The sequence below is a fragment of the Planococcus citri genome, chromosome 3 (assembly GCF_950023065.1).
Source record: "Planococcus citri chromosome 3, ihPlaCitr1.1, whole genome shotgun sequence".
Taxonomy (NCBI): Eukaryota; Metazoa; Arthropoda; class Insecta; order Hemiptera; family Pseudococcidae; genus Planococcus; species Planococcus citri.
Window position 1 is genome coordinate 78,784,042 of NC_088679.1, and position 26,166 is coordinate 78,810,207.

The window sequence follows — 26,166 nt, forward strand, 5'->3', positions numbered from 1 at the left end:
TTTCCATCCAACGAGGAGGGTGAATAAATAACATTGTAATATATTAAAAGGGCGAAAAAGTGAAACCCATATCACAACACAATTGCGTTTATAATCAGTATAAAGCGTTGATATGAAGCAGACTTACGTCACCATGTGTATAATATACAGTCGTATAGATACGTGCAATATTTACATTTATCACGCAGTAAATATTTGCACCGAAATGTTCTAAAAGCACTTGATCCCAAGTCATGATTTCTTCGTCCCTCTTTCTGTCTTTCTCTCTACTTCACTCATCGCCAGTCCGTTTATACTGTACATTGAGCGGTGGTCGTATCGCAATGATTAATGTGTACGGCCGGTGGCGATGGCTATTGGCTATACACTGTACACTGTACAGTAATCGCAAATCGTGTACTTCTTGTACACGCACAAGCACAACATGTTTAACAACGATGTTCAATTCGTATTAAAAATTGGCAAAAATAGATGCCCCACTTCGATACTTTTTCATCCCCAAATCGTCAATATACTAAATCAATAACGTAGGTTGAACGACAAATTTTTCGAGCAATCATCCTTTTCTCATCCAACTATTGAGGAGGGGGGGGGGATTGAAAATTTTCCACAACTATACCAATTTACTTTCACGCATAAGCCTACACGTATTATTCACCTGCTCACATTCGAATAAATGTATAATATATGCGAATAAGTGCGGGGAAAAAAATACATACAACATACAAAAGGGCGGACGATATAGATGAACCAAAAGCACCGAGGAAGAAGAAGGAGAAAAAAACGCGCGAGAGAAAAAAGCAACAGAAAAACAAAACCGAATCGTCGTATATTTTTCCTGCGATTTTCCTTTAAAACGCTATTTGTTAAATTCGTTTTATCGTTATCGCGTTTTACCCCGCAAATTCAAAAAGAGTAAACGGAATATCATCATTTTATTTATCCTTTATTGATATCGTTTTTTCAGTCATTTTGCATATTGCTATCGATAAATTTCTGCTGATGGTGTTTCTCAACCTTATCCGCGAGCTGCTGCCTTTCCATTCGTTTATTCCTTTCTTTCCATCTTTTTATTTCCCTTTATTTTTTGCGCTTTTTCTTCTTCTTCTTTTTTTCTTTCGGTAGATATTTTTCTTTCTATTTTTATTTCTGCTTTTATAGTTTTTTTGTTTTGTTTCTTTTTTTGTTTTTTCAAAATAGGGTGTTTCATACTCTCGATACTTATACGTGTATTGTATAAAGTATACGATATTATGATATCGCGCTTTAAAATAAATATATAACTCGGCTTAGGTATAAAAATACAAATACCGCTATCTCTTACCTTAAATCTGCGTAGGGTGTTTCGAAAAATACGCTATTATACTCTGCGGTAAATTCAAACCCTCGTTGTATTCAAACGCGACAAACGCTATGGTATTAGTAGTTGATCTGAAACAAAAAATTTTCAGCACTAAAATTAAAACCGTGATACATTTCGATTGAATAAACAAAATATAAATAATTATGTAATCAATAGCTCACATGAAAGGGAGGGGAGTTGAAAAAAAATCGAAAATACAAAATGAGACGTGGAGGAAAATTAAAAAAGAAACAGAGTGTTGCAAACATTTGAAGAGTGATATTCCAAAACTCGCTTTGTCCATTTTCACAACTTTTCAGGAGAGAGGAAAAACAGTTTCCCTTTAAACGGGTAAATTGGCTTTTTAGGCGAGTTTAGCACTTTATTTGGGTGGATTTATGATGTAGGAGTGTAGGTATACATTTCATCCACTAAATTCTGCTGAAAAAAATTTCAATAAAAATGAACAAAGCGCGTTTTGGAACATTATTTTTTTTTTAATTTTTAGTGAATTGGCTATTTAGGTGAGTTTAACACCTCATTTTGGTAGGTTGATGATGTAGGAATGTGAGTTAATACTTCTTCTACCACGTACCACTGAAAACCCAACTTTGATAAAAATGGACAAAGCGAGTTTTGGAATATCACTCTTCATTTTTTTGGGCACAAAAATTTTGAACAGAACTGCGCATACACAGAGTTTTTAAAAGTACTGAATTTATTTCGCCTCCGATCCTCTCGATGACAAAAAAATAATCATTCTAAAATGAGTTGGGGGAAATGGAACTCACATTTCGAAAATTATCGAGAAAAATTATGAAAGATGGTTTGGGTAGCTGTATAATGGTAATACATAGAACATTTATTTCGTCAACTACATCACCATCAACGTTTTGATTATTCATGGTTGTGGAATCAAATTGATTTTGGTTTTGATTCCGATTCTGTTTCTAGTTTCACAAGTTTGGTTCTGGTTTTGGGTCTGGTTTAAATTTTTTTGTTTTGGTTTTGATTTTGGTGACTGAGTTTTCAAAATTCTGAGTTTACTGTGAGGGAAAAATTCCTTTACGTTTCTAGGGAGATAATGTACTACATTACCTCCCACTCGCTAATCGCTCGGTGGACAAACTAGCGATTTTCTCCCTTAAAAACGTAAAATATATTATGGAACAAGGGAGATACTGTGATCTTCAACCATTTTGAGTTACTTCCCTCGCTTCGCTCGGGAAATAAACCTCAAAATTTGTTGAAAATCACATTATCTCCCTAGTTGCATAATCTACTATTACGTGTTTTGGTTTTTGAATTTCAAAATTCTGGTTCCAGATTAAAGAATGGTTATAATATACTTAATTCATTTATTTTGGTTCTGCTATTGATTTTGGTAAAATGAGTTTTCAAAATTTAGGGTCCTATTTGGGGAAAAAACTCTTTTCTGCGTTTTGGTTCTGGTTTATATTTCAATTTTGGTTCTCGAGTTCCAAAATTCTGGTTCCAATCTCAGTGTTTCGGTTTCGATTTTGATTCTAAAGTTATAAAAATTTTAGTTGCGGTTTCGGGCCTGGTTTAAACTATTTTAGTATTTTAGTTTTAGTTCTGGACTTGGTTGTAGTTTTGGGGTTCCAGATTCTAGTTCCTGAGTTTCAAAATTTTGATTCCAGTTTGGGACATGATTCCAATTCTTGAATGTTGTCGGTTTTGGTTTCGATTCTAGTTTCCAAGTTTCCCATGTTTTGGTTTCAGTTCAGGTGATATCGTTCCAATTTATTCGTTTTGATTCTGATGTTGATTTGAATTCTGGCAGGGCATTTTTTAAGATATAATTGCTTGGCCAATGGCCACCCAGTGACCAAGTTTTGGCCACCCAGTAAATTCGATTTGGCCACGAAAGTTTTTCCCTTTCAAAACCAATGTAAGTTCGATTTGCCCAAGAAAATTTTTGATTTGCACTCAAAATCACCAATTTATTCTCAAAAGTCTTATTTTTTTCAAAAGCGTTTGCCCTCGCTTCGCTCAGGCTAACTTGTTATTTTCTGTTTCTCAAATTATTCATGACTGTGCTTGGAAAGTATTTCTGTTCAAACTTTTAAAATGACTGTGATGGAAAAACTGACTATTTACTTTGAAATTATTGCTGTTTTACCTTCTTGAAACTATAAATTTTGAAACACTTTTATCCTCGTTTCGCTCGGGCCAATTTGGTTCTCTACTGCAGAATTAGAATTTCAAAAAACCTATGATTAAATTTGAAAAATGTTGAGATTAGACAAACCGAACTACTTTTAAAATTACATCTCAAGGAGGGGGCAAAGCCGGATTTTTAGGCATAAAAAATCGAAATTAGAGGTGATTTTCTGAAAATTATTCATGATGTGTGTAATGATTTTATAAAAACAATGGTAAAATTACTGCTCGAGTAGAGTGAGAACGAAAATTTTTTGAAAAAATGAGTCCCAACGACGAAAAAAAAACAATTTTTGCATACTTTACTTCAAATTTTTACTCGTGAGTGGGGGGCAATGACCCTCTTCGCCCCTCCCTCTGGCATTGCCACTGTCTCTTGGCCACCTAGTGAAAATTGCTCAAGAAATGGCCTGAATTCTGGTACCATTTTGGGGATCGGACCCGATTTTGGTTCCAGTTCGAGACATGCGTTTCAATTTCTTTGTTGTCGTTCTGGTTTCCGATTTCTGAGTTCTGGTTTCAATTCTGTTTTTATTTTTGGTTCTAATTATGGCTTCGATTCAGCTATCCAAGTGAGTGTTCAAATAATTGCAGTTCTAGTTTCTTTCGTGCATGGTTTCAATTCCTGTGGTTTGGCTTGATCTTGGTTTCGATTCTGGTTTCCAAGTTTTGCAAATCTGGTTCCAGTTTTTACGGCATGGATCAGATTTCTGCGTTTCGGTGGGTATCAATTTTGGTTCTATTTCGATTCTCATTTTGATTTAAATTTCGATCCATCGCGTGTTTAAATTCTTGTTCTGGTTTTTGAGTTTGTTTCAACTTTTGTGTTTTGGTTTCAACTCATGGTTTCTAACAAGGGAACCCTCCCACGTGATAATCTCCGATTTGAATGAAACTTGGACTGCTGGAAAGAGGACCTCAAAAAACCCCATCCCCCAATTTTTAGCTGCTGAAGTTGATTTTTCGATTTTTGGCGAGCGTTTGCAATTTTGTGCATTTTTTATACTTTTTCTCGAGTCATGTCAAAAAATTCGATTTCTGATGATAATTCCAGATTTGACTGACGGTAGTACTTATCGATTAGGAATCAAGCATAGACCCTTTGGCCAAAATTTCAGCTGCTGAAGTTCATGTGGTCGGGAGAAACGGTCATTTTTCAAATTCACACATAATGAGAAAAAAAACGCCAAAAAATCCTGTTTTCTGGACGGACGGCCGGATCCCACCATAATGGTATGAGTCGATTTGGTATTTGGCACCGACTGTTTGACCAAAATTTGAGCCCTTGAAGTTCATTGGATGAGCTTAATTTACTGATTTTTCAAATTTTTTAATGGCATTTATAAACCACCAGATGAACAAAAAATTCGATTTCTGATGATAATTCCAGATCCGGCCGGCGGTAGTTTTAGTCGATTAGGTATCAAGCACAAACCCTTTGGCCAAAATTTCAGCTGCTGAAGTTCATGTGGTGAGGAGAAACGACCATTTTTCGAATTTACAGAACAACTTTACCTGTGTACTCAAAACTTCAAACGCTCGTCAAAAATCGAAAAATCAACTTCAGCTGCTGAAAATTGGGGGATGGGGGTTTTTTGAGGTCCTCTTTCCAGCAGTCCAAGTTTCATTCAAATCGGAGAATATCACGTGGCAGGGTTCCCTTGTAAGATTTAAAAACCTGATTCAAGTTTTCTTTATTTTAATTCTGATTTCGATTCTGGTTCTGAAATGTATTTTGAAATTCTCGTCAGATGCGTGACGAACCGTTGAATCGTTGGAAGGAGGAGGGAGGAAAGGGCTGAAATGTTCTCAACTTTTTATGCCAGATCCCCCCCCCCCCTTCACAAAACATTGGCACCACTGCGTTCCAAAAAATTTCGGGTCTACAATTTTTAGGGGTATTTCACCTATTTTACCCGGGAGTACCCTTTGTAAATAAGGTTTAAATCTTTTCACCTTGGCATCCTATATGGCTATCTGTGGCACTCCTGGCGCAGAACCCTCCACTGTGATTTCATGTGAATTATTGATTCAAATTGAAAAATGAAGAAACTGTTTTACTAAGGTTGAAATTTGTTCACCATAACACTCTGTATATCCCTATTTTTATCACTACCAGGTGCAGTAGCACCCATTGGCACATTCTGTAAGTATATGAAATTAATTGTAAAATAAACACAGGAATGAAGAACTGAGAAACATGAAACCAAAAAATGGCTTGCGTTTGTATCATGGGTGATTCTCTCGTACCCCTTACAATTGTCGTGCTGTTTTACTCGACTTATGACTGAGATACATTATAGATGGAAATTTAAATGCGGTCATATTTCAGGGATTTATTCATATTAAACGTAAGCCGAGAACGGTTGCTGGTTGAATTAAGGCGAACAAGCGAAAAGATAACGTAATACGTGTAAAAATGGCGAATAACGAGCGACACGCGTACGCATTCGTCCGAGATAATTTCTGCACAGTCTTTAATAAGCGTTGAAAAGGAATACTAATACTCCAAATAAAAGAATGGAAAGCGTCGAAATAAAAAAAAAAAAAAAAAGATAGATAGCAAACGAGGGAGGAAAAAATATACATCAAGTAGCAAGATGGGTCGACGTCGTTCATCGCGTCTGATATAGCCTACTCTACGATCAGAAATTCAACGTACATACGTATGTACGTGTAGTGTTCCATAAAGAAAAATAAGACGCTTGGTAGTTCGGTTCGGTGTACAGTATGGCACTGGTGAGATGTCCTACAATAATAATACGCAGTTTTCGCTGGTCTTTCGGTATCTCGTATCTTTGGTACATGGTTGGTATAAAAGTACGCGTACGTATAATATTAAGGTGGTGGCGCGACGAGTATCTCAAATAGCGAGATGAGATCCGCCTTCTGCGCGTTTTATGCGGTTGCTGTCGGATGCTGCAGCGACGACGACGACGACGGTAGATGGCGAAGAGCTTCGCTAGCAGCATTTCGACGACGACGGTAGCGTAGTCGGTAGCAGCGTAGCACGAAGCTGGAGTCGGCGACGTAACGCAACGTTAGCGTTATGGTTAAATTCGTTAACCGCTGTATCACCTTGTAATAAAGCCGAAAAGCTGACAGTGGATAGCGCCGTTAAAGATAATACCAAAAAGAGGAGGTGGATACGCGAAAGATGAACGATAAGGGTTAAACGACGCCTAGATACGGGCCAACACTCCCCCAACGGCAACTGACTAGCAGGCAGCATCATCGAGCCATCGACGACGATGATGATGAAGGCTGAGGCTGAGGCCGAGAGCGAGGGTAGCGAAGACAACGACGACGCGAGCCCAAGACCGGCGGCGGCGGTGAAGCGGAAGGAGCGAGCGAACGAGCGAGCGAGACGGAGATAAAGAAAAAGATGAGAAGCGTTTCATTGACAAATTGGTAAATTATACGGCCGCTAATATAAGGCTAAACGAAATTTATCCGGTTCGTGTTTTGAAATTAACCTCTTTCCCCTCGTTTAACGAAATAACGAATAGCGACCCTTTCGCATTCTTTAATTTTCTCTTTCTCTTCGCGCGCGCGACGTCATCGACCACGATTTTATTCGCTCGAAAATCATTTTACTATTTATTTATGTAATTTAATTTGCTTATTTGTTTCCTTTAATGTCGACCATCTATTTTTAAAGCACGAATAATCGTTTTTATATTGCGTTGCTGCCTCCTACTGTATACCCGGCGCGGCGCGGCGCGGCGCGGCGCGGCTGCTGAGCTATGTCGTCTTTCGTTTTCTCGTTCCAGAATTCCACCTCCCTTTTGTTCTTGCTTTTTGTTTTTTTTTCCAACACATAAATTCACATTTCGCGCGTATAGCGTGCTTTTCAATTTCAAAAAGTAAGAAAATTGAAAGAATAAATTTCAACGTGTAGACTGCTAAGTGTGTATGTGTAGTTCGCGTTGCTTCGTGTTTGGAAGTCGCAATCGAAGTGGTAGTGTTGGTCGTGCACCCAGATTTTCGTGCTGAAGGGGTCTAGTAAAATGTGGGTACATAGCATTTATGTATTAGTCCGGCATATGACAATAGGAGTAAGTGCACCCCCCCGCCGATCCTCCGGGACAACATTTTTCTTAAAGGGGACATCCTAAGGAACATTTTAATGCAAAGTTGCCAAAAAAAAGTTGGCCTTACTTACAAAATGGCGGCCATTTTGATTGACAGGTCAGCCGAAATCGCAGATTTTGCGTTTTAACATAGGACTTGCACAAACTTTTTCAAACTTTACAAAGGTAGATCGAAAGATCATGCAAAAATTTATCACCTGTCCAAATTTCAAGTGCTAAAGTGCGTTTTTCGATTTTTGGTGAATTTTTGAAAATCGAATTTAGGCCAAAAATGAGGGAAAAAATCAAAATTTTACCGAATTGACCAAGAAAGCTGAAATTTGAGATATACCCTATTTTCGACATGCCAAATCGATTGGAAACTGTTACAACCCGTTTTGAGCAGTTCTGGAGCCTCCAGCAGATTTTTGAAACTCGAAATTCCCACAAAATTCCATCAAAAAACTAGTTTAAATACGCTACGAAGTACTGCAGGTGAATTTCAAGTTGTTTTGGAGCCTCCAGCGACTTTTTGAACATTTCTGGAACCTCCAGCAGATTTTTGAAACTTTAAATTTTCACAAAATTTCATCAAATTGAGATGGAAAGCTGACATTTACTCTACACTCCAATTTTAACACCCTCTGAAAACGACTTCTGGTGGATTTCAAGTCATTTTAGAGCCTTCAACGACTTTTTTGAAAATTACTGGAGCTTCCAGTAGATTTTTGAAACTTGAAATTTCCCCAAAATGTTATCAAACCAAGATGGAGAGTCGAAATTCATTCTGCATACTAATTTCAATACGCTACGAAGTTGACTGCTGGTGAATTTCAAGTCTTTTTGGAGCCTCCAGCAACTTTTTGAAAGGTTGTATGACGTTTTTTTGGAAAATTGAAATTTCCTAAAAGTAGCTGGAAGCTTCAAAACCATTTGAAACCACTATGTAGTCTGTGAAGTAAATTTCAACTTGCAAACTCCATTTGATAAATTAATGTTGGGGAAATTTCAAGTTTCAAAAATCTACTGGAGGCTCCAGTAATTTTCAAAAAAGTCGCTGGAGGCCCTAAAATGACTTGAACCCACCTGAAATCGTCTTCAGAGGGTGTTAAAATTGAAGTGTGGAATAAATTTCAGCTTTCCATCTCCATTTGATGAAATTTTGTGAAAATTTAAAGTTCCAAAAATCTGCTAGAGGCTCCAGTAATTTTCAAAAAAGTCGCTGGTGGCCCTAAAATTACTTGAACCCGCCAAAAGTCGTCTTCCGAGGGTGTTAATATTGGAGTGTAGAGTAAATTTCAGCTTTCCATCTCCATTTGATGAAATTTTGTGAAAATTTAAAAGATTCAAAAATCTGATGAAGGTTTCAGGAATTTTCAAAAAGTCGCTGGAGCCTCCAAAACGACTTGAAATTCACCTGCAGTACTTCGTAGCGTATTGAAATTAGTTTTTAGAATGAATTTTAGCTTTACAACTCCAATTTGATGGAATTTTGTGGGAATTTCAAGTTTCAAAAATCTGCTGGTGGTTCCAGAACTGCTCAAAACGGGTTGAAACCGTTTCCAGTCGATTTGGCATGTCGAAAATAGGGTATATCTCAAATTTCAGCTTTCTTGGTCAATTCGGTAAAATTTTGATTTTTTCCCTCATTTTTGGCCTAAATTCGATTTTCAAAAATTCACCAAAAATCGAAAAACGCACTTTAGCACTTGAAATTTGGACAGGTGATAAATTTTTGCATGATCTTTCGATCTACCTTTGTAAAGTTTGAAAAAGTTTGTGCAAGTCCTATGTTAAAACGCAAAATCTGCGATTTCGGCTGACCTGTCAATCAAAATGGCCGCCATTTTGTAAGTAAGGCCAACTTTTTTTTTGGCAACTTTGCATTAAAATGTTCCTTAGGATGTCCCCTTTAAGAAAAATGTTGTCCCGGAGGATCGGCGGGGGGTGCAATTACTCCTATTGTCATATGCCGGACTATATAGGATGGTCATCGAGCGCGGATACTGTTTTTTCTGAGGACATTTCTGTTATTCAGTTATCAATTCCGTTCATTTTTTTTTTACCAGAGCTGGGGAATCCATGGAGTAGATGACGCTAAAAAAATCAGTCACTCGATTGAAAAAGAAAGGGGTAAAGGGTCCTGCAAAGGTTTGGAATTTCCAAAATGAATTTTCCATCGATCTCACCTTCGCTTCACTAGGGCTGGATCATTCTCCTTATTAAATGGAAAAATTCAAATTTTTTAGCATAGTATAGAAGTATTTTTGGGCAACCTCCTCCCCCAGAAATGTGACCCTTAGAAGGGTCCAACTGCAAATCTAACTTCATAATCATGTTCAGCGGGTTCGATTCATATGATAACAATTTATGCACCCATATTGTCAATCTTTCAACTTTCACCCCAAAATTGGGCGAGGATGGGCTCAAAATGGAGTTTTCAAGAAGTTGTATGGTTTTCTATTGTTTTAAGAGACCCACGAGCAAAATTGCAGAATTATATCACTATTTTTTTGGTAATCAAAATACACATTTCTGAGTGTTTTTTGAGTTTTCGAAAATGGCCCACCAGGAGGAAACATTCCAATAATACGTAGTACTCAATTAATCATGCAAGTATATTTTTGGAAGAAAAAAAATTTCATGTGCCAGAATTAGGTTCGGAGATATTGCGGTTTAAAATTTTCTTTCGCCAATATCTCCCTCCTGGGTGGGCTAAAAACATTCAAAACATTCACGTGGTTACACTCATGTTTCCTCTATGAATTTTGAGTGAATTCAAAATTTATTCAAGTAGGTATGATTCCCCCTCCCGAAAATTTTTTTTCATTATTGTGGGCAAGGGGGTAAGGGGCATGGTACCCAACAATATTCCATCAAAATTTCAAAAATCCGAAGACAGGGGCATTTTACCAATTTTACTCGAGAGTACCCTTTGAAGCCAGCTAGGAAAAAACTTTCTTTATTTTTCAATTCCACTATTTTGTTTACAGAATATATGAGGGGGGAGGGGGCAGCTGCGCCAGTAGTGACAAAATCAAGTAGGTATAAAGGATGTCGAGGTGAGTAAATTTCAACCTCTCTCACAGGACCTAGTAAAAATTTTTCTTCGCTTTTCAATTCACAATTCATATAATATGCAAGGGGGCTACTGCGCCAGGAGCAACAAAAATAGCCTTACAGGACGTTGAGGCGAGTAAGCACAGATTACTACCCTTTTCTTCATTTTTCAATTACTTTCTTTTGTCTACCGAATATTGAGGTGGGGGCTACTGCGCCAGGAGTGACAAAAGTGTGTATTACAGGCAAGTTCTGATGAGTAAATTCTAGCCTTTCTTACAAATCTGAAGGCGCCTAGCAAAAAACCTTCTTCTAATGCAAGGGGGCTACTGCGCCAGGAGTAACAGAAGTAGGCATATAGGACGCTAAGGTGAGTAGATTTCGACCTTCCTAACAACACGAGCAAAGCAGGACACTTTCTTCATTTTTCAATTCACCTAATATTGCAAAGTGGCTGTCATTGTCTCCTCAACCTCTCCTGAGGTGGGCAAGGTTTATTTTTTATTCAGGAATCGAAATTTCTCATCATATTGCTCATGATTTGGAGACTAGTGCTCGAGACACGGGACTGCTGCGCCTTGGAAAAAATCTGTTAGCGACGTTTCAAAGGTAATTGCAAGTAGCTTGAAAAAGAATTTGACAAAAATGTCAAAAGTTCAAAGTTTGTTGAGTTTCTTTGAAAGTTTAATTTTTAAAATCTTGCCAAATTTCGGAGCTATTGCGTTTGAAAACGTGAAAAAAAACCCAGAAAGCATAAATTTACAAAATATTATTATAACCATAAACTTCTCGTCATTGGATTCGAAAAATCATGAGGGGGAGAAGAGGGGAGGGGTCCTACAGAACCTCAAAATTTCGTTCAAAATGTAAGAAGATCGACAAATTTTAAACGTTTTTGAAACCGCTGAACACTATTTTTGTGATTCGACACTTCTTACCCCACCTTGATCCCCCAAAATTTTCTGAAAATGGGGGGGGGGGACGTGTGAATATGGTTTACTATAGATTTTAGGGAACGCTGAATACGAATATCAGCTCATTTTTTTTTTGATTCGACCTTTCCAACGTCTCCATTCCATAACACGAAATCCACAATTTTTCTAAGATGGGACAAAATTCAACCCCCCCCCCCCCCATCAAATCTTCAAGGAGTCTTCGGATTTTAATAGTACATTACATTACTAGATTAATAATGTGGGTGATTATGAACGAGTGCAAAGTTACTGCGCGAGTCGAAGACGAGCGCTGTAACTTTGCACGAGTTCATAATCACACACTTTATTAATCGCGTAATGTAAGGTGCTTTACATAATAAACACTCGTAACCTCACCATTTTACACTTCTGTTGTTTAGATGCAAAAAATGTGCGTCTATGAGTGACCAAACTTCACCGGTTAAATTTGTTAAATTATGTCCAAACGTAACACGTACGTAATGGCGAGTTTCGCGGCGTTGCCACATAACACCACGTACATAATACGGCTATTACGTACGTGTTTCACCCCGTACATTTTGCATCTAGCGACAGAGGTGTAATGATGAGATTACGAGTGTGTATTACGTAAAAATATTTCAACAGCAGATTTTTTCGATATTTTTTTCCATGAACGTAAGATTTCAAGATTCATCCATTTCTCCTCGCCCCTCTAAATTTAGAAGTTATACAAAATACGTGTGTAGTTGTGTAATGTGTACGTTTGCTACTTTTACCAAATTGCAACATCTTTCCTCAACACAAAAGCAAATAGGTTTCCAAGTTTTTGGCACTTCAAGTTTTAGCTTATACGGTACACTGATCGAAAATTATTTCTAAAAAACATTATTTTAGACATGAAGATTGGTTTTTTGGACTTGAATTTTTCAGATTTGAGATGTACTTGGTTTTCTAGAAAATTCAATTTGGAAAAAAGCGAGCAGTTGCGTATGAAAATTAATAATTCAAGAAGTATGGAACAGAGAAAATTTAATAAAAATTGGAAACGACGCCAATTTTTTGAAATTTTCGTGCTTTCTGAAGAAATTGTAGGTAAGCACAGAGAAAATCTTACGAATAAAAAACCCTCGAAACGACCAAAATAAAGCCTTCAATCGAGGCAGTAAACTCGCAATACCGAAAAACCAAGACGTTTAAAACTTACTCGGCCATTGGCCAAAACGAAAACGAAGACGAGAAGGTAAAATTTCATCTTTATACGATAGCTTGGCCAACAACGTAAGTTAAAAGTTGTGCCCTAACGCAGCAGCATCATCGGTAACGCGATTCCGCTAGGTATACGACGACGGTCCGGTCCGTTTATTAAAAAGTTGTACGTTTGGTAAAAGTTGAAACACGAAGCCGGACCTATGTAGTGATAGCAAAAGCTATAAGCGCTGTCAATTCTCTGCGACCAGCAGCAGTTTTTCCCCCTTTTGCAACAACAACACATACGTACATCAGATTTCCCATGGAGCTGCGAAGAAAACGTGAACTGAACGATGCAAAAGAAGAATAAAACAAAACGAAACGGCAAAAACGAACAAAAAAAAAGTCGAGTAAAAAAATTGACAACGTAGGCAAAGAAGAAAAAGAGGGTACCCGCAGCAGTTGTGCTGCCTTTGCGCGCGTATTGGCGAGCAGTTACATTGTCTAGTACACCTTAGAGGAGTAGGTAGTAGGTACTTGGATACATGGCACATAATACATGGTACAGAACAGTAGAAAATGATGGCGAGGTGATGGTAATAGTACAAGTACACCTACTACATAGTACATAGTATTGTAGTGGTAGTATATCTATATAAACGAAACGAACGGTCAGCTTCGGATCTCGCGAACAAAACGAGATATTACGGTCGGTCGAAACACGGACGGACGGAAAGGAGAAAGAGCCATATAGCCGAAGCAGGAGCGCAAGCAGGAGCAGCAGACAGGAGGAGGATGGCGTTGGTGACGAGGATAAGGGATAAGGGAGCAGAGAATCGGGAATTACGCCGCTGTCCACTCTTATGGTAACACTACGATATTGACGTTTTTGTTCCAAAACGAAGGTGGATACGCGCCTTTACTATACGATACGCTGCTGCCTTGGCCGCCACCGTCGCCGCACAGCCCAAGCCGCTACCGCTGGCTATTTCGAACGTGGCCGCGGCGGCAGCCGCCGCTGCCGCAATGCCGGAGTATACGGACCCGACCCGGCACTCCGGCAGTAGCCGGGGTCCGGGGTCCGATAATATTACTCCGCGTTGTCCGCTTTTCTTCTCCGGAGCGCGCGCTTTTTCTCTCGCTCGTCCTTTTGAATTTATGGTTTGCCTCTCTCGCGTTGTTCTCGTACTACTCGTAGAAGGTATAGGAAGCGAGTTCGCCTTTTATTCGAGCGTGCAACGCTTCGAAAGAACTAAAAAAAACGACCCAAGTGCCAGATAATGTGCGAGCATTATTCTTTTTTTGAATTGTAATAGCGGCCATTTCGCTTCTTCAAATAAAAGATAATGGAACGAAAAAGGCAATATTACGATTTTTGTTGCGAAAAAATCGAATAAAAATGCAAAACCTCCCTGCGCCGGCATTCGATATAAATCGCTTTCGATTTTGACTTTTGCTATACACTTACGGGGTTTTTCGCATTCTTTCTTCTTTTTTTCCCCTTTTAATTTTTCCGACAATTTTTTTGGCGCATTTTGTTTACGCCCTAAAAAGAATTTCGAGGCTGGTGACGCTTCATCTGCGAATTTGCTCGCTTTTACGCAGTTGTTGTTATTCGTACATTTCTACAGCTGAATGTGAACTGAACCATTACACAAGGTACCTGAATCTATTTATCAATATTCGGAACACAACATTTTCGAATTTTTTTATCGATTGTTTTAATTGAAAACTTACGAATGATTTCCAAACTGGACCAATGGACCTACCTTCATCAATGAATGAAAAAGACTCACTTCACCAACATCAACTGTGTGAACAATTGTGGGTAAAATGTATGTAGGTATGTAAAATTATTTTTGTCGTTCAATTTTCAAAATTAGCCATTGACCTTTTTAATTTTCATGGTTCTTTTACAGCCGCGAATTCACCATCCCTGCTGTACTATGCTTCATTGATTATGCAAAGGCCTTTGACTGTGTCAATTGGATAAAGCTATACGAGATACTACGCGAGATGGGAGTTCCAGACCATCTAATTGAGCTGATCAAATCGCTATATGACAAGAACGAGATGGTGGTGAGAGCTGGTGGAGAAGAGTCTAACCCGTTTCAGTCAGAACGAGGAGTGAGGCAGGGTTGCATACTCTCGCCTCTGCTGTTCAACATCTATGGTGAGTACATCATGAAAAAAGCCTTGGAGAACTGGGAAGGTGGCATCAAGATAGGAGGAAGAAGAATCTCCAATCTTCGTTACGCTGATGATACCACCTTAATAGCCGAAAGTGAAGAGGAACTGGAAGAACTAATCAAGCGAGTCAGGATGGTCAGTGAGGACATGGGACTCCTCATAAATGTGGGGAAAACCAAGGTCATGGTAGTTGATAGAGCTGGACACTTACCAGAATCTGAAGCCTTGAATGAATTCGAAAAAGTGAACTCATTTATTTACTTGGGCTCACTTGTGGATGCTGATGGAGGATCAGCCAAGGAAATCAGAAGAAGAATAGCCCTTGGGAAAAAAGTCACCACCAATCGGAAAATCTCCATAAAAACAAGGAAGAGACTGATCAGGACGCTAGTTTTCCCAGTCTTCTTGTATGGAGCGGAGACCTGGACACTGAAGCAAGATGATCGAAGAAGAATTGATGCTTTTGAAATGTGGGTATGGCGCAGGATGTTGAGGATACCATACACTGCGCACCAAACAAATGCATCAATTGTGGAACAACTGCAAGAACCAACCAGGCTGAATAAAATATGTGAAACCAGGATAATGAGATATTTTGGACACATAGCCAGAAGAGGACCGGAAAACATTGAAAAAAGAATTCTCTTTGGCAAGGTCCCCGGAACAAGAGGGAGAGGACGATCTCCAACAAGGTGGACCGATACAATCCGGAAAATAGTTGGTTCAGTTGCGAATGCGGCCACACTAGCTCAAGACAGAGAAAAATGGCGGTCGTTGTTGGGGGCACACTAGTCGCTTGCGACTATGACGTTGATGATGATGATTTGCAGATCTATCATAATAATGATGAATATGTCTTCGCATCCATCCATATCAGCGTTAGACTGGTTGGTCCATCTGTTGTGGTGTGAAACTCTCTGATGTGAGAAGGAGCTTGGGGTATCGATGAATTTTTGCCTTAGATCTTCTTCTATTCCTCTTGCTGGTTTGATTAAGGTGCACGGGGCAAGTCAAAATGATTTTTCACAATTTCAACTTTGACCAGCTGTTACTCCCCTTCTAATGAACCAATATGGATCAAATTTATTATGTAGGTTCCCATAAGGGTTCTTAACCTATGGTGAAAATTTGAGCGTGATTGACACAGTAGCTTTCGCTCAGCGGAATAAAATATAAACTGTTCTGACTTTCCCCAATTGGGGGAAGTCAGAACAGGCTAAACTTTGCAGAGGTGTAGATCACAAACGGAGCGTCCTAGAAAAATTGCTCAGAAACAAAATTGTAGAGAATTTAATTCTCTTTGAGATCACTCTCTTCAGATTTTCAGTAGGACGCACGGTTCGTCCGCTATATGTGAAAAACTAAGAAATAGAAAGTCTGTATTTTAGAACAAATTCAAAACAAGTTCAAAACAACAACAAAATACAATTGAACCAAAGACATCTAAAATGAAGCTGAATCGCGAAAATTTGAATGCCGTGATGAAGTAGGGGTAGTACCCTTAAGTCACCTTTAGTGGCACTTCGCCAGATATAAACCTCCAGGCGCTAGAGCAAGTTTTCTAACTTACCCCGAATTCCAACTTCCCCCAGGGCACCTTATTTAGAAGGCCCTGCTAGAATGATCTTGTTTCCTCTATTTATCCAACGTATGGTTCTCCGTTTTTTCTTCTGCAGGCTTTGATTATTTTCATATGTGTCACTTCTGACCTGACACTGTCCTCATCTGTCCTATGAGAGTCACCCCCGTCATTTTCGGCATTAATTTCATATCTGCCTTTGTTAATTGTTTCTTGTCAGACTTCTTTAGAGCCCACATTTCGCATCCATACGGTATCATAGCTGTTAATAGATCATTCCATGCCAAATTAACCAAATTTTGGGTTCGGGATTTCAGGTATTAATACTTAATTTTTCTCATAGGTTCTTCACGTTGTTATAGGTGAAAAGAATAATCGCTATCATTGGCTCTCTAATCATCCCAAGACAAGTACGGTGGGGTCAGTTTTTTTTTCAGAAATTGAAATTTCTCGAATTGTTGCTCAATTTTGGGGATCAATAGCTTGAGATTGCTAAGACTTGAAGAAAATCTGTTTGCAGCATTTGAACTTAATTGAAAGTGATTTCAAAAATATTTGCTGAAAATTTTTAAATTTTCGGATTTTTATTGAGGATTTATTTCTTCCCTCCGTGGGCACCTGTGGAGCCAGAATTCTTTCTGAGTAACTCAATTCAAAATTTGATCACTCCAACATCCACCGTTTAGGAATTTTTGAAAACAAACAAGAAGGTCGCAGGTGTACTAATCCTGAATCCATAATATGTTACACAATTTCTTCAATTTTCAGTTTTTTTTAAGGGCCAATGGAAGCATTGGAGGGGCCTAATAAAACACATAACTACTCAGCGCTCCCAAAAATCCAATAATTCACATGTCACTCAATATTTTCAATTCTTAGAAAATGGAGCCGGGGCGATGGGGAACGTTAGAGGGGTCAGATTGGAAAAATAAACTAATATGAATTTGTATTCAGCGTTCTCGAAAACCCTTATGAAATGATGTGTCAAGTGTCACACAATATTTGACATTTTTTCGCATCTTTACAAAAATTTAGGGACTCTACATCCTCCCCTTCTCCTCCTCACGAGTTTTGCAAATTCTTCAAGAAAGGTTCTAAGTTACAAAATATCATAAAAAGGTATGCTTTCTGGATTTTATTCAAAATTTCAAATCATAGCTACAAAATATGGCGAGCTTTTGAAGTTTTGAACATTGAGTTTTCAAAAAGAGCTTAAGTTTGAACTTTTGGAATTTTTGGAGAATCATTTTGAAACTACTTCGAATTAACTTTGAAACGCCGCAACTAGATTTTCTCAAGTTGCAGCAGTTCCGAGCAACTAAACTCCAAAGTTGGGCATGTGCCACATTTTTGTAAGGTTGACCAGGAAATGTTTAGTTTTGATCGTTTTTTCAAGGTCTACAATAGATGAAAAATACATTTCGGGGTTAACTTTATTCGAGGAGCTCGCAGAGTTGTTTCAATCAATAAGACAACGTTGGAAGAATCCACTGCACCCATTCTCCCTCTTCCCTCTCCAGACAAAGAATTCTGCATTTTTCATTTTCGCGAATATGATGAATATTTTTTGGAAGTTCTGAAAATTGAACTTCAAGTATACTTACTCAAAGTGTCTAACAAAATTTCAAAATAAAAAAGCAGGACTTAATTTTTGGTAGGACATTTTTCAAACACTTGACGAATTCTTCACTTTCCAGACGAAGGGGGGGGGGGTGAATTTTTCGCTTTTTTCAAGGTCTTCGGATATTCCAAGATTTTCAGGAGGGAAGCGGATGTCAAACATACCTTTACCACTTCGATTCGCAAACACTTCACGACTTTTTTGAGAGTATAAGGAGGGGGTCAAAATTTTACACGTTAATTTTTCAATTTCACTTTGTTATCGTGGTGTCTCTGTCTATACTAAATCAAAAACATCCTAATGTCGTACTTTTTAGTAATTTTATCGTACATTATTATTCTTTATTTTTTATTTTTTGTGGCTAATTTTTTTTTTTAATTGATTGAATTTTCATGCTGTGGGAGATGAATTGAATTGAAAAGATAAAATATGCAAAAAATGAAGCGAACAATTTCCTGTCCGAAGCAGAGCGAAGCGAGGACGAAAGCTTTTGAAAATTTACAATTTGAGAGGACAAAAAGTTTGATTTTCATCAGTTTATTCCAGTTTCAACCTTTCTTATTCTTGTAAAACAATTTTTGAAAAATGTTAGATAGCAATTTTTCGAACTTTTTTAGCCCATTTTCGAATGTCGTACTTTTTTCGTATTTTCGTATTTTTTTCGGTCAGCTGACACCATGGTGTTGTGGAGTATTCCGATATACATATATGTTTTTGAGGGGAGGGGGTCGACAATTTCTTACCATCTCAATTGTTTTTCAAATTTTTGAACTTATTTCGAGCGTTTTAAATGAAATTATCATCACAGGTACTTTTTCAACGTAATACAATCGCCTTTAAGTTTACAACAGATTGAAAAAAGTAAATTAACGTTTTTTTATTATCGGATCTTTCAAAAATTCAAAAATTTAAGCCTTTGCAGAAATAAAAGGAAGGGAGCTTTTGCGCCAGGAGGACGATGTCATCATTTGATTCCTATATGCAGACTTGTTCCAGAATCACAATTTTCAGAAGAAAAATCGCCATTTCAACTTTCCAAATGATGTTTTCGGTTTTTTTTTTTTTTTTTAATTTGACAAGTTGGGTTTCAGAAATTGCCCTTTGTTGTACTTGATATCAGTTTTTTAAACAAAATTCAAAAATTTTCATTTCTGTGGAAACAAGAGGGAGGGGGCTTCTGCGCCAGGAGGATGATTTCAATCCCTGTCTGTTGATTCCTTATCTCTTGATGAGTTCTCAGATCAAAATTCCATTTGAAAAGAGTTACGTCTACATGAAAAAAACGCAAATTTCGATACTATTTACTCTGCAACTTCCTCCTGAATTTCTACATAACTTGAATTAAATTATAGTAGCATTTTTTCAAAACAAACGCCGACTCCTCCCTTCCCACTTGACTCCTTTTCATGAAGGCAAAGGCAGTGAGTCAGTAGACCAAAACTTACAAGAACGTCTTAATCTGCAATATTTCTCCGATTGCTTTGAAATTCAAACAACTATATAACTCAACATAGGTACTATAGATTTTTTAAACTTCTCATTTTTTTTGTAGACACATTTACCAATATTCTCTCCAAGAAAAAAGCTTCATATTCCGTTCATATTAGAACGCATCAAACACACACACGCTCCTCATACCACACTTTTCCACCCACCTCGTTTTCTGGTAAACCCAACCTATACAAACTAAACCTCCCTAAAAGTCACTTTAATAATTAGTTAAAAATTATACACCGGACATATTTCTTATTCACCGCTATGATTAAATAAAACGAAACTCGACTTCGAACGACGACTAACAGCAAAAAGAAAATAATCTTAAGCTTGCCAAAAAAAAAAGAAGAGAAAAAACAAAAAAAAAGTACGAAAAAAAAGAGAAACGCGACAGAGATCGAGAAAAAGTACGCGAGAGAGGGGTATAGAACGCAAAAAAGAGTAATAATTTATTCGAAAATACTCTTTTCTTTCAAATGGCAGGAGAAAATGAAACAAAAAAACCAAAGCAAACAGAGTTGGAAAAAATAAATTACTGGTCCCCGCTTTTCATCCAATAATAACACAGAGACGCACCACCCGCTGTCGCTTGTAAAGAAAAAACTTCCACTTATAATTTCCATATTAAATAAGAACAACGGTTCTTCGTTTTCTGTTTTCCCCTATTACTTTTTTTCCCTTTTCTTTCTTTCTTTCTTTTTTCTCTCTCTCTTCCTCGTCGTCTTCGTTCTTATGTATATATATTTACGAAAAGAGAGAGAGAAAAAAAGCAAGAAAAACAGAGACAGAGACGGTGCTAGAGTCAGAGATGGAAAGAGACGGAGTGAGAGAAGTGTCGAAATATCTGTGGAATAGAGAGTGAGCGAAGAAGTGGGGCGCAGAAAAAAAAAGGAGGAAAAGGAAAAAGCTAACTTACCACGGTTTTATTTTTAAGAATTGTTTCATCTTTAGAATCAGAGTTTTTCCATTATGTTTTTCCTTTTCGCAGATTTTATGAAGAAGGCGACGCGACGTGGTGAACTGGCGAGATAAGAAAATCCTACATTATAGTTTCCAACCGCTGAGATTCTCTCATTTCTTAAATTCTTCGTAAGACTACGCGGGGTGGGGAACGGATGATGGCATTACATACATTTATTTTATTAATCTAATTTAAATTCGTTTCGTAGCTGAAGCTGAAAGCGTCGTTGTCGTCCGTTTCTTATTTATTTTTCTCGCCGAGTTGTAATGTTATTACTTATATTATTCGCGCATGGCATCGTCATTTTTTTCGGTCTTGTAATTATTATTGCACATTACGTACTTATTTTTAATTTTCTGTCTCAATTGAAAAAAATTCCCAAGTTCAGAGCAGGAGTCATCGCCCCTGTTGGCTCTTTTTGGAGGACTTCAAAAATGTAACTTTCGTCATTCTAGATGTATTTTTTTTTTTTTTTTTTAATACTTTCACACTTCGAATCAAATCATTAATTGCACCACAATTAAGAATTATTTTCGTACCTCATCTTTAACCCTCCCCCCTCACACCAAAATAATCAAACGATGACCCACCCTAACTCACACCCTCTTACACACATCTACAATTCAAACCGCTAAATAGGGTTAAATATTCCACATAATAGTAACAAAGGGGAATAAAAATATAAAAAAATAAAAAGTCTTAGTGAAGATTGTAATTGAATATAAATACCCTCGTATCGTCTTTCAAAATCAAAACAGGTACACGATATAACAATAAAATGTAAATAAAATACATTTCTTTCAACGTTATTAGCTCAGCGATGATGACTCTCTTAAAAAACAAGAGAACGACAGACGCGAATCCGAACAAAAAAATAATATCAACCGATATTGAAAAAATACGAATCCCTTTTTTTCTTCTTCTTCATTTTCTTCATTATATTCAACCCTTTTCGCCTTCAAGTTATTCTACTACGATCCCTTTTTTTTCTCCTTTCGAGACGAAAATTTTACAAAATTAAGTTTTTCTTATAAGACCTGTAATTATCTCTGGCCCTTTCTCTTGTCTCCTAAATAGTTGAAACTTTCGCTACTGTACGTATTATTTGAAAAACTTAATTATTTCGGGTGAAATGGCGACGACGATGCTGGTTTTCTTTTTCATTTGTTACGATATTTCAGTAGTAGGTACCTATTTTAAACCGCAATTTAAAGATACGATTTAGTAATAACGAACTTGCCACGGAAAAAAAGGGGGTAAGTTATAGAAATGGCAATTGAAATATTTCGGCAATTGTGATGATTTGATTTTGTAAGATAATACCCTTTTATTTATTTTGACGAAATAATCAAAAACGAGGAATGCGAATTCCGAATTCTCATTATAGATATTGAGAGATGCAAGCTTAACGAATTCGTCTGAAATAATTATTAAAGATTTCTACTTTTACCAACAGGGATTACAAAATTAAAATATGAGTAAAATTTTAATTTTTCGTCATTGTGAATAAATGAATTATGATTTGAGGAGGGGGAGGCCCGGGGAATAATGTGATACTGACAATTTTAAAAATCAAAAAAAATAATAATAATCTGATGAACCTTTAGAAAAGCTAATTACGTACAAAGAGGAAGCAAAGTGAAAATTGGGATCAACTGAGAAGGAAGGCCAAAAGTGGAGCATAAATTAAAAATTTTCAAATTCTCGGTGAAAAATATACTTGGAATTTTTTCCCAGAAGTCATGCTTTGTTCAATTTTTCAGGCGACACCTGCAATATTTTCAATTTTTACGCTTGAAAAAAAAATAATTTAAATCGACAATGGCTAATTTTGAAAAAATTCAAAAAATCAAATCTAGCTAAAATAAAATCAATTTCCAAAAAAAAAAAAAATTGAAAAAAGTGCAAGTCTGGCACCTGAATTCAAAGCCCTTTAAAAGGCCAGAATCATAAACTTCTTGATCGAAACGCCTGGTAAAGATTTAGAATCTGAGCCTCGATTCAAAAATGCCCAGCCCACGTCTCAGTGCCTCTCAAACTGTCTTTGAAAAAAAAATTGTTATGTCTATCAATGCCCGGAAGGAGTTTAACGCATGGATTACAAAAATTTTTAAACTAATATTATGACCTTGAAGCAAAAAAAAAACTGAATCTGGAAATTGAGGATTCGTCAAGTCGAAATGACCGAAATCTGCTGCGAAAAATTCCATCATCATTACAATACGATTCTCCTGGATTGTTTTGCAGGCTTCTCAAAAGAAAAATTCAACGTCTCAAAAAATACCTAGTTTATTATTTTATTTTTATTTCGACAGCACACCAGGAAAAATTGCCACATCATGACAAGAACTGTCATTTTGAGAACTCTGGAACTTGACAAAAATTAAATTCAAGCTTCTACGTTAATGAAACCCTTCCTCTCCCCGCCCCCGAAAAAATTGATCCTTCTTTGAGAAATTTTCAGAGGGGAGGAGTAAGAGAAAATTAAGGCAGGCATGGCTAAAAAATTGAAAAAATTTTCCATGTTTCGTTTTTGGGTATGATTTTTTGAAAAATTCTATCATGAATTTCAAAAAAAAAAATTGAAAAACAATCTATTTTGAATGAACATTTTGAACCCACGTTGAGTTTATGTCACAAGATTTTAAAACATCGGTACCTACTTCATTTATTTTCAAACATCTCATGCACCAAACCAAAGTACATATTTACGATTTTAATTTTTGATCGATTTTGAAAATTTTTTCCTGGAATTTGATTTCGAAATTTTGTTAATTCTCAACTTTTACATTAAAATGAGATGCTTACCAACATTCCATTTCCCAGCTTCGAATTTCAAAATGAAATTTCATCAAATGATTTTTAAAATTTTTACGCTCCTGCACTCTACACAAATGTTTCGACATTTTATTCAAAATGGGAATTTTTTCAAATTCAGAAACATTATGCTTTCTTAGATCATGTTGTTAATTATGATCAACTTTACTTGAGGCCTAATATAATAACCTACACGTCACACGATTTCTTTAATTTCAGAAAATTTTGAGAGGCACCAAAGACGTGGCAGGAGCCGTATCAAAAAAACAAGCTACCTAATACGTATGATGCATGTATTTGTGTCATTTTAAGGTGAAAGGTCCCACTTTGACAAAATTGAGTTAAGACCGCCAAGTTGTATTTTGGACTATTCCTGATCAAATGGAGCAAACCCGACGACATTTCGTTGATTTTTACCCAACTTACACCACCAAACACTCAACACTACAAAAAACATAGTTTTGAGAAAAACGAGTTTAAAGATTTTTGAGTGTTTTTTTCATTTAAAATCGTCAAACCAACGCTAAAAAGGTCACCGATAGCTCATTTTGAAGGAAATTTTATGCCGAATCTAATGGTAATATGTACGCGAAGTCATCTGCAGAATATCTCTTTGCTTTCGTAAAAAAACTGTAGAAAATTTCATGATTTTTTGAAAAAAAATTTTTTTATTTTTTTCTGATTTTTTCAAAAAATTGTAAAAATGTAATCATTTTTAACTCTCCCCCCCTCCCTGAGAAAATCACAGCAAAAAATGATTTCAAATTGCAATTTTTCATCAGTTTCTTGTTTAAAAAATTTTTATTTTCAATTTTTTTCTGATTTTTTTCAAAAAATTGTAAACATGTAATCATTTTTCAACTTTTCTCTCCCCCCTCTCTGAAGATCAAAGCAAAAAATAATTTCAAATTCCGATAAATGAAAGGATAGGCCTGAGTAGTTAACTTCAACGCGCTAGTTCGCGGGGTTCCCGTTAGGAGCGCGAACTAAAAATCATACCAGCTGTTAGAGGAGATCGTCTAGTATCCGAATCCGTCAAAAAATAAAAAGGTCCCACTTTGACATTTTTCAACTTTAAATCGATTTTGCAAGAAATCTGAAAATGTCAAAGTGGGACCTTTTGCTTTAAAATGACACATTTGTATACAGCGTTCCTGGAAACCTAATAAACCGTATCACACGATTTTTTCAATTTTCAGGAAATTTAAGGAACCAATGGGGCCATTGTTTAGGCTAAATTTTAAAAAAATCCAAAAACCCTAATAAACCGTGAGAGACCGATGGAAGATCTGGAAAATTGAAAAACTTGAATTGGAAAACCAAGAGAAGGGCCGGACCTCCTATTGTGATTTTATATGTGCTGACTGCAGTGGTACATTTATTAAAGAAACAGATGAGTGAACACAATAGGTCATGAAAACCGTATCCCTAAAATTTGAGAATCTCTCATCTAGGAAGTAGGATGTTATCTTCCCCATTGTACAATTTCGAAAATTCAAAATTTACTTTCTTAATGTTGTAAATGGGTAGTTGAATCAATGAAACTGGTTTTCTGCCTTTTCAAATTTACCAATATTATGGTGTTTCATTTATCATCATCATCATTAACGTCATAGTTGCAAGCTACTAGTGTGTCCCCAATAACAACCACCACTCCTCTCTGTCTTGAGCTAGTGTGGCTGCAGTCTCAACTGAGCCAACTATTTTCCAGACTGTATCAGTCCACCTTGTTGGAGATCTTCCTCTCCCTCATGTTCTGGGGACCTTGCCAAAGAGAATCCCTTTTTTGATGGCTCCCGGTCCTCTTCTGGCTATGTGTCCAAAATAACTCATTATCCTGGTGTCACATATTTCATTTAGCCTGGTTGGTTCTTGCAGTTGTTCCACTTTGTTTGGGGCACAGATCTCAGTCACAATACAGCCACATCCAGGCGCTTCGCGTTTTCTCAACGCCTTGATGGCATCTCTTACTTCGTCAAGTAAGATTTCCTGCTCTTCATACACTGTCCACTTCAATTTCTAGTACTTCATTGTTGTTTGGGTTCTGTGGTTCACTCCGATATATAGCTTCCTGCAATAGAATCTCTAGTTCTCAGAATCGTATTCGAGTTCCATGCAACTGTACCATCCTTGGCTGTGATTTTACATGATTGTGGTTTAAACTCTCTGGTAATCTGTTTTATCTTCTTGGATAGTATGATGTATGCTTGATTCATTGTGGTCAACATATTCTTGAATTTCTTCACAACATCTGTTTAGGTAGGCTTCTCTGTATCTTTCTTATAATTTCTGTGAACGCATCCATTCAAGGCTTTGTACCTATGTGTTATCATTACCTTCCAGTTTTACTATTCTGCATTCTTCTATGAGCTTCAATGTTTCTTCCAACATCCATGGTTGACATTTTCTCAGTTCTTCCTTTCCATTCTTGATCGCCAAATCGTGTTTCTTTTGGATTTCTGCCTTAATATTTTCCCATAAGGTATTTAGGTCCTCTTCATCCGTGTGATCAATATTTATTTAGGCAGCAAGTCTTTTCCTTTCTTAGTCAGTAAGGTGTATGTAATTTTTCTTTGTTGGTTTCTTCACACTGCAAAGACACCATTTAAATGAAGTCACCAGTAATTGGTGATCTGATGCTACCCTACATCTGCTCCAGAATAAGTCTTGGATTATCTTATCACCGACTTCCACCTCTTCTGTACTAAGTAGGATGAAATCG

At 37.1% G+C, this 26,166-nt stretch overlaps 1 long non-coding RNA gene across 1 annotated transcript in view; it reads right to left on the reverse strand.

Moving 5' to 3' along the window:
- Nucleotides 1–342: 342 nt before the first annotated feature.
- The window catches only part of LOC135839521 (uncharacterized), a 58,926-nt gene continuing 33,102 nt past the window's right edge, over nt 343–26,166 (reverse strand). Inside the window, exon 7 of the long non-coding RNA XR_010557608.1 lies at nt 343–1,431. This is a non-coding gene — a long non-coding RNA (uncharacterized LOC135839521). The remainder of the gene's footprint in view (nt 1,432–26,166) is intronic.